This window comes from Canis lupus, chromosome 31 (genome assembly GCF_003254725.2).
Source record: "Canis lupus dingo isolate Sandy chromosome 31, ASM325472v2, whole genome shotgun sequence".
Classification (NCBI taxonomy): Eukaryota; Metazoa; Chordata; class Mammalia; order Carnivora; family Canidae; genus Canis; species Canis lupus.
In genome coordinates, this window is record NC_064273.1 from 11,841,657 (window position 1) to 11,851,708 (window position 10,052).

At 37.4% G+C, this 10,052-nt stretch overlaps 1 long non-coding RNA gene across 1 annotated transcript; it reads left to right on the forward strand.

Moving 5' to 3' along the window:
- The first annotated feature begins 7,912 nt into the window (after nucleotides 1-7,912).
- LOC125754140 (uncharacterized) lies at nucleotides 7,913-9,208 on the forward strand. The gene is made up of 3 exons (XR_007407628.1): nucleotides 7,913-8,070; nucleotides 8,469-8,526; nucleotides 8,675-9,208. It is a non-coding gene; the product is annotated as an uncharacterized LOC125754140 (long non-coding RNA).
- Nucleotides 9,209-10,052: the final 844 nt, after the last annotated feature.

Sequence of the window (10,052 nt, forward strand, 5' to 3'; positions counted from 1 at the left end):
CTGATATAAGGATGGCTACCCCTGCTTTCTTTTGAGGACCATTCGAATGGTAAATGGTTCTCCAACCTTTTATTTTCAGGCTGTAGGTGTCCTTCTGTCTAAAATGAGTCTCTTGTAGACAGCAAATAGATGGGTCCTGCTTTTTATCCAGTCTGAAACCCTGCGCCTTTTGATGGGGTCATTAAGCCTGTTCACATTCAGAGTTACTATTGAGCGATATGAGTTTGGTGTCATCATGGTATCTATTCAGTCCTTGTTTTTGTGGAATGTTCCACTGAACTTCTTCTTAAAGGGGAATTTTAAGAGTCCCCCTTAAAATTTCTTGCAGAGCTTGTTTGGAGGTCACATATTCTTTCAGTTCCTGCCTGTCTTGGAAGCTCTTTATCTCTCCTTCCATTTTGAATGAGAGCCTTGCTGGATAAAGTATTCTTGGTTGCATGTTCTTCTCATTTAGGACCCTGAATATATCCTGCCAGCCCTTTCTGGCCTGCCAGGTCTCTGTGGAGAGGTCTGCTGTTACCCTAATACTCCTCCCCATAAAAGTCAGGGATTTCTTGTCTCTTGCTGCTTTAAGGATCTTCTCTTTATCTTTGGAATTTGCAAGTTTAACTATTAAATGTCGAGGTGTTGAACGGTTTTTATTGATTTTAGGGGGGGATCTCTCTATTTCCTGGATCTGAATGCCTGTTTCCCTTCCCAGATTAGGAAAGTTTTCAGCTCGGATTTGTTCAAATACATATTCTGGCCCTCTGGCCCTTTTGGCACCCTCGGGAACCCCAATGAAACGTAGGTTTTTCTTCCTCAGGCTGTCGTTTATTTCCCTTAATCTATCTTCATTGTCTTTTAATTGTCTCTTTTTTCCTCAGTTTCCCTCTTTGCCATCAACTTGTCTTCTATGTCACTCACTCGTTCTTCCACCTTGTTAACCCTCGTCGTTAGGACTTCTAGCTTGGATTGCATCTCATTCAATTGATTTTTAATTTCTGCCTGATTAGCTCTAAATTCTGAAGTCATGAAGTCTCTTGAGTCCTTTATGCTTTTTTCTAGAGCCACCAGTAGCTGTATTATAGTGCTTCTGAATTGGCTTTCTGGCATTGAATTGTAATCCAGATTTTGTAACTCTGTGGGAGAGAGGACTGTTTCTGATTCTTTCTTTTGGGGTGAGGTTTTCCTTCTAGTCATTTTGCTCAGTGCAGAGTGACCAAAAGCAAGTTGTATTGGGAAAAGGAGAAAAAGAGAGGAGAGAAAGAAGGAAAGAAACGAGGAAAAAGAAAAAAGAAAAAAGGAAGAAAAAAAGAAGAAAAGGAGAAAGAAAAAGAAAGAAAGGAAAAAAAGGGATAGGGGAAGGAAACAAATCAAAAAGCAAAACAAAAAACAAAAAACAAAACAAAACAAAAAACAAAAAACAAACAAACAAAAAAAAACACGGGGGAGTATCTTCTGGTTCTGTATCCTTTAAGTCCCTTGACTTCCCCTGGAACTTGTCCGTCTAGCTGGTCTTCTGGGGGACTCACCTGTTGTGCTGATTCTCAGGTGTGAGCACTTGGGGGAGCTGCTCTGCCCCTGCCTGGTGCAGGGCTCAGTGGGGGTTGTTTACCCCGTGAGGCCCCAGGAGGAACCACCGCAGTGGCGGGGCCAGCTCTGCAGCCCTGGATTCAGCCCCGCAGTAGCTCCGGAGCTCTCCGTCTGCAGGGCCTGGAGGCTCCGGGCGGGGCCGCTGATCTGCTCAGCTGGGGCAGGAGCGTCCTCGCTGTCCTGGGCCCTCCCAGCCTCTGCCTGTCCCGGGGGAGGCCGGATCCTGGGCTGTGTCCCGGCGCCCTGTGCTCCGGGGCCTGCGCTGTTGGATTCGCCCTCCCGCCCCGCAGCCCCCTCCGCGGAGCCACCCCCGAGCCCCCCCGCCCCCCCGAGCTGCCCCGGGTCCCCCGTGCGCGCTGCAGCCCTTAGGGAGCTCGGCGCACTCTCCCGGGGCGCAGGTGCCTGTTAGTGTCCCCGGAGCCCGAGGGCATCCCCGCCCTCCTGGGTCCTGCTCCACCTCCCCGCGAGCCCCTTTCCCCCGGGAAGGTCGGTGCAGCTCCTGCTCCTCCGGGACGGGGCTCTCCTGTCCTGGGGACACTCGCCCCGGCCTCAGCCCGGCTCCTCGCGGGCCCCTCCCCCTTGGAGGCCTTTGTGTCTTTATTTCTTTTTCCCCGTCTTCCTACCTTGATACAAGCGCAAACTCCTCTCACTGTAGCATTCCAGCTGGTCTCTCTTTAAATCTCAGGCCGAATTCATAGATTTTCAGTATGATTTGAAGGTTTTCTAGGTACTTTGGTGGGGACAGGTGACTTGGGGACCCTACTCTTCTGCCATCTTGCCCCTCCTCCAGTAAATGGATTTTTATTACTGAAATATTAGGTTCTTGTAAAAGAGAATGATAAAAGATCAAGAGAAAAAATCATGGAATATGATGAAAATTCATAATTGCCAAGTTTTGTAAGATACCTAAACTTCATGAGGAACAAAATGTTTTTTTAATCTTTAGTAACAAAGATTAAAATGCAAATTTCCAGGAATAATTGTAACAATTAAAGCCATTCATAGTAGAGTGCAAATAGTTAATATAAAATCCATCTTTGACATGATAGCAGGAGAAAAAAATCTCTGCACTTCTAATGGGTAGTAAGGACAACATCCAACATCTGGATGAGAAATGGCACAAAGATGTTTAAGAAGATCAAGACTGTCTCTTTTTTACAACTACCTTCAGATAATTAAAGGATTTCTCTGAGATATGTGACATTTTACATGGGCTGTGTTTCAAATATTCTGTCTCAAAGTACACAGAAAAAGACTTAAAAGAGACAGGGGGAGCCACATTTCCTGTGAACAGTAATTCTGATTCTGAAGAACACATGTAGTTGTTCAACAACACTGCTGGATTGAGAAATGAGGTCTTGGGAATTACCAAAGAAGTGCTTTCAAGATAATAGAGCTTTACAGTGTTCCATTGCCTGCAGTGGAACAGCAGGGCAGATGGATTTCTCCCTAAATGGACTAAGTCTTTAAAACCTGACAATGAAGGAAATGAGGCTTTGAGTTGTTTTAAGAAAACACACACACACACAAATTCCTGTCATAGTTCACATCACTTTAGGATTGACATTATTTACCCTTTTTTTTTTTTTTTTTTTTTTTTTTAGTTTTTGTGGTATTGGTAAATGAATGTCACTTGGGGGATCAAGTCTTCATGGCAAGAGGAGAGCAGAGACCTGAAGCAACTGTGTGGAAAGTTTAGGGAGAGTTGTTCCTCCTGCATACGTTAGCATGGGCATTTCTTTCTCGAAGCTGCTAAGGAACTGCCAGTGCTAAGAAACTGTTTTTGAAAAAATTTGAAATATTCATTCCTTACCTTGGATTCTTCCATGGCCAGCATTTTCATGATTATTGGTTCTCATTATTTGCCATTTCATAAAAGAATTTCAAAAATTGCAAACATTACAATTCATTTGAACTTGTAACTTTTCAGCTGTGAGCCAGGCCTCTTCTAATATTTACGTGATGGATAGACTGAATTTTAGTCTATCACTAGACACAAATTTTAAAGGACATTGTCTTTTGTGCTCACTCACTTCCCTTGTCAACACTGCTTTTGGTGATTCTGTTGCCTCCATCTGCTCTGGCCCCTACATCCTGGCACCAATTCCATCTTGGCTGCCATTCTCAAGTAGGTTTTCTTTTTTCCACTCAGTAAATAGATATGGGCAACAGTGGTATTCTTATACTTTGGCATGAAGTGAGAATGTTTACATTTGATTTGTGGATCCCAAATTACAATTTTGAAGCAAAGACTGATGATTGTGGTGAAAGTGATAGGTGAAATTCTATGGAGCCTACCCTGTGCCACTTTCAACAAATACACCATAAAAGTCTTCATCCTCTCATTGGATTGAAGGGGAAGCCCTCTTCACTATTTCTTTGTCTGGATGTGACTTGTAGTTATCTAAAAAGATGATGGGATTCTCATTCTTCATTTAAGATAAGACTACAGCTATAGGAATTGAAAAGAACTAGGAAATTGTTATAGAATATTAACAAATCAATCATGTAGAATAAATGCTCAAGATGATAAGTAGAAGGTCTCTCAGAATCATCCAGATAATTTTGTAAGATTCCACTTCTTGTTATGATGACTTGGCCTCTTACATTATATCTAGTTGAGACTATCACCAAACTAAATAGAAGGCATGAGAATGATTATAGCAGAGGAAAGCAAATTCTTTGTGTTAAAATTGTCACCTGTTTACTAAAATCAGTAGAGGTAGAATTATGGTGATGAATTTATTTAGCTGATAGTATATAAGAGTAAGTCTCATTAAGATAGAATTTTACAGGGACGCAGGTTGCTCAGTGGTTGAACATCTGCCTTTGGCTCAGGGCATGATCCTGGGGTCCTGGGATCGAGTCTCACATCAGGCTCCCTGCACAGAGCCTATTTCTCCCTCTGTCTGTGTCTCTGCCTCTCTCTGTGTCATCCATGAATAAATAAATAAAATCTTTTAAAAAAAGATAGAATTTTACAAAACAAAACAAAACGAATTTTGTAAGGCATTCTGCTTCCTTGGTTTTTGCTTTCTTTGGACAATAGAATAGTGATTTTCAGAGCTAGCAAAAGTCTATCTGATCTGGGTAGCTATCTAAAAAAATAATTATAGATATTCTTTAAAATATTATAATAAAAATATTTTTCTAACAACGGAGCCCACACTTTCTATACTTACAGCTTTTTTTACAACACAAAATTTTTAAATCACTCAGCACTTATAATTATTTAAAAAATTCCTTTACCTTCTTCCATCGCCCTTCAACTCTACTTCACTGTAATCACTGTAAATTATTTTGTGACCATATCCTTTCAGATTTTTATTCAATGGTTTCCTTTTTATTTTCTCTAGCCTTGTCTTATGGAAACCATACCAGATGAATGCTGCCCTCTTGGGAATTTCCCCTCTGTCTCTAAATGATGATTCTTTTCTATTTTTAAACTTTATGAATTTGTGATGTGTTCTGAGAAAATTCTTCCATTTTCTCTTCCAACTCACTGATTTGCACTGTGGCTATGGCTATTCAGTCTGCATGTCAAGTTTGTTGTTTAATTTAAACAAATATATATTACTTCTTTTTCATAATTTCCTATCTCTGCTTCCTAGATAAAATACATGTGTGCATCACTTTAAGGACAATTAAATTTCGTTTTAGATATCTTTTCTGATTGCGTAAGTAGTTATTTTTACTTCTATCAATTCCTTCTTCATTTTTTTCCCTCATGATGTTGGTTTTCATCAAAACTCATCTAGATAGTTGAGAATCCCAACTGTTAGTAGCCAGCCTCGAGGAAGAGGGGAATCATCTTCCGAGGACTTATAACTTCACCTGTCTTCAACTAAAGTGAAGAGATGGGAATAATGTCCCAGCAACTGGTCTTCTGGTCCTAACATCTGCCTAATCTTCAATGGTGTCACCACCTATTTGGGTTGCATCATGTCTCTTTGATCCAAACACAGTTCATTCCTGGAGGCAAACCCTACTGTAATGTCAGGGGCTTGATACATAGGGGTGGAAGGTTGCAGAGTCAGCCAATTTCTATGCTCTCCTTAGTAACCAATTAATCCTGTCAATAGAACCATAGTATGCATAATATTTGAAAGATTGCTTTTAGCACTTAACGATATATTCAGTACATATTTCCAGGTTATCCACCTCATTATTTTTAATGACTGCACAGTATTCCATTGTATAGATGTATTATGATTGTTTAATTACCCTCTTATGGATTTTTAAAGTTGTTTTCAGCATTTTGCTATTGTAAACAAAATTTTGACTGGCTATTCTTTTCGTTACTTTCAAAGAGTAGATTCTTAGAAGTATGATTGCTGGGTCATAGAGTATGCATATTTTTAATGAATATAGGAGAGTTTTTGTTTCTCCATTTTTAAATCAACTTAATTTTTTTTTAATTTTGCAAAGCTGATACATGAAGAATGGTATCTGACTTATTTTGAATTGTATTGCCTCCATTGTAAAAATTTTCTTCTGTATATCTTTCTAATTTGACTACAGGTTTGTTGCTTTCACATTCATGTCTTAGATGATTGGACATTTATTGCAGTATAAGCATAATATCAGTATTCAATTATTCTTTTTCATATGACAACTAATTGTCTCAATACCAGTTATTGAATAAAACTTCCTTTCCTTATTGATGTGAAATCCTGAATTTGTCCGATATGGATTCTAATATATGCTGGCATTGTTTCTGAACTCTATGCTAGTCCAGTGACCAATTTCTCTATTCTTATACCTGTATAAGATTTATTTATTAATTTATTTTAAGATTTTATCTATTTATTCATGAGAGACAGAGAGAGGCAGAGACGTAGGCAGAGGGATAAGCAGGCTCTTCGCAGGGAGCTCGATGTGAGACTTGATCCTGGATCCAGGATCATCCCCTGAGCTGAAGGCAGATGTTCAACCACTGAGCCACCCAGGCATTCCTATATAAGATTTACAGTTATCTGGTGAGCCACATCTCATTATTTTTTCAAAAATTTCTTTGTTTTTGTATCCACTTGTCAGATTTTAAAAAGAAAAAAAAAACAGTCAAGCTTCTGTTTAGAATATCATTGCATTTACCTAATAATATAAATCCTTTATAACTAGATGGAGTTAAGTCTTCTTATCTGGGAAAGCATGTTTCTTTCTCTGTGTTCTTTAGGTACTGTTCTGTGGGTATTTATCTGAAGGAAATGAAAGCAGCTAATTCAAAGGTTTATATGCACCCCCATATCTACTACAGCATTATTTGCAATAGCCAAGACACAGAGCAACTTAAATGTCAATTTATGGGTGATGGATAAAGAAAATGTGACATACATATACAATGGAATATTATTCATCCATAAAAAAGAATGAAATCTTGCCACTTATGACAACATGGATGGATCTAGATGGTATTATGCTAAGTGAAATAAGTCAGAGAAAGACAAATACTAGATAGTCTCATGTGGAATCTAAAAACCCCACAAATCCAAACTTACAGGTACTGAAAACAGATTTGTGGCTGTTGGGGTGGGTGAAATGTGTGAAGGTGGTAAAAAGTTATAAAATAAATAAGTCCTGGGGATATAATGTACAGCTTGGTGGCTATAGTTAATAATAATATATCGTAAATTTGAATGTTAATAATAATATATTGTGAATTTGAAAGTTGCTAAGATAGTAGATCTTAAAAGATCTCATTGCAAGAAAAAATATTTAACTCTTTGTGGTGATGGATGTTTAAACTAAACTTGTGGTAGTGATCATTTTTAAATATATAAATACTAATCATTATGTTGTATACCTGAATCTAATATAATGGTATATGACAGTTATATCTCAACTTAAAAAAAAATCACTCCAATAGCTGTGAGGATCATTGATTGGAGAGGAAAGAATGTAGTTGTTACAGTAACCCAGACCAGAGAAGTTGGTGGCCTGCAGTAATGTCTTTGTATTAGAGATAAAGGGAAATAGAACAAAATTCAAGTTAAAATGTTGGACTTCAATAATTTCTATACTTTGCTACCACCATGTAATCAAACATAAGAACTTATAGGCTCCAACCTTTACTTTCTCAGACATGACATCCTATTTCTATTAATACTAATACTAATAAATAAATAAATAAATATTTATTTATTCATAAATATTTATTTAAATAAATATAAATATAAATATTTATTTATTTATTTATTTATTTATTTATTTATTTTGGATTTCCTAGACATAAAATTACATCATCTGCAAATAAGTTTTTTTCTTCTTTTACAAAATTTAATCAGTTAACAAATTCTTTTTTAAAAAAGATTTATTTATTTATTTTAGATGGAGAGCTAATGAGCAGTGGGGAAGGGGGAGAAGGAGAGGGAGAGAGAGAATCCTTAAACAGAATCCCCACCAAGAGGAACCCAACAGGGGCTGCATCCCAAGACCCCAAAATAATGACTCTAGCCAAAATAAAGAGCCAGATGCTCAACTGACAGAGCCACCCAGGTACCCCAACAAGCTCTTTTCTGAAACATGTTGCATGAGCTAAGCTCTCCAAACTATTAGTAACCCTCTGTTATATTTATTTGTATTGCTCTTGGCTTCATTGCAGATCCTTTTAGTATGTCACCTTTCTAATATTTTCTCTTGGTTTCTTTTATATACTTTTTTTTTTTTTTAAAGTAATCTCTACACCCAACATGGGGCTTGAACTCAAACCCTGAGATTAACAGTCTCGTGCTCTACTGTCTGAGCCAGCCAGGCCCCCTTTTTCTGTTGGTTTCTAATAAATGCTCCTTATGATGTTTAGGAAATTGTCTTTTCTATTTTTATATATTAGAAGCATTTTTTTAAAATGAGAAATATCTGCCACATCTTATCAAGTTTTCTCTTTGAGGGACTAGGAATAATCATATGTCATCTGAAGACATTCATCTGCCCAGATCGGGATTCTTTTTCTGTGTAAGTTGTATTATCTCTCGTCCTGTGTGATCTACAGTGCAATGTCTGTTACTTACTTTTTTATCATTACCTTTTATTTTATGAATATGTATTTAATGAGTACATAATGTACGGAAACTTTCTCAACCAATTTTTTTTTTTTTTTTAGAAGACCCAGTTTTGTCCAGTATCTCACCAAATATTCTCTGTGGCCATATGATGCTGTGACTCTTCTCTCAAGTCTCAGTCTTCCATTTGGATCTATGTTCTCTCTTTGGCAACTAACTCTGTTTTCTCTGTGGTAGCAGCAACCTCAGTGGCAACAGGAGTGGGGGAAATTTTACATTCTCTTTGGCAGGAGTAAACACTTCCTGCCTGGAATCCAAAATGAAAATAAATTGCCCACTGTGCAAAAACATGGAAGTCATGATATTCCTGATGGAACATCTTTAAATAGTCTCCCAGCAGTCATGGTTTTGGGTGTTACTGCTTACAATACCATAGGGGTCACATTTCCATGAGATTTTGAATAAATTAGCAATAAAATACAAATTATTTATTCTGTAATGTCTATCTTTATTTTGTCCTGTTTACACTCTAGCATTTTATTAGCACTGAGGGATGGTGTCCAGGTTATTTGCATCTTTATTTCTGCCATTCATGGAAAAAGAAAGAATGAAAGTGACTTGGGTATATCAAACAAATCGGCGTTGTGAATGCTTACAATTAGAATCCTCAAGCTAATTCTTAAAAATGGATTTTTTTTCCCACATTCAAACGAAACTAGATAATTGACATGTCCTTGTATATTTTCTTTGTAACAATAGGTTCTACCACTAAGAACTTTAATCTCATTTTATCCTTTGCTTGCTATGTAAAATGGTTCTAAATTTACTATCTATCTTCCCTTGACCTCTTACCATGTGAGTTGTTTTGTTTTTTCTCATATCTAAGACTGCCCCATTCTCTCAATCCTTCTGTATTAATTAAACTTTTTAATTTGGTTGATGTTCTCTGATTTGTTTTTCCAGGTTCTCGATGTGCTTTAACAAAGAAAACTAAAAACCTGAGTGCTGAGGACTTTTAAATGCCAAGTAGGGAAGAAAAATTATTTGTTTCTGCATGTAATACTCTTATTAACAACAGTCCCAATTCAGTGTTTATTTTTCTGGCAAGAATATTCATTATTGACTCATCCTTTTTATTCCTTTCCTTATAACCTTGAGGGCAATACGTAATGAACAGAAAATGAAACTTGAAGCATAGGGCAGAAACTGGGGGTCACAAGAAGGTGGTATTACAGTTTTTCAAAATTAGCTTAGCATTTGTGATATTTGCTAGGCAAACAAACTTTGGGTATTAAATCAACAATATATTGACAATTACACACAATTCAAATGCCACTGCCTCTATCAGACTTCAGCAGTGTTGTAAATAGGCTCACATTAAACACTCTTATTGCTGATGTTATCATAATTTTGATTTAGTTCCTACAGATGGTTTTTAGCTTTTATCTTACATTCCCAAATAATCACTTTGTGCTGTGA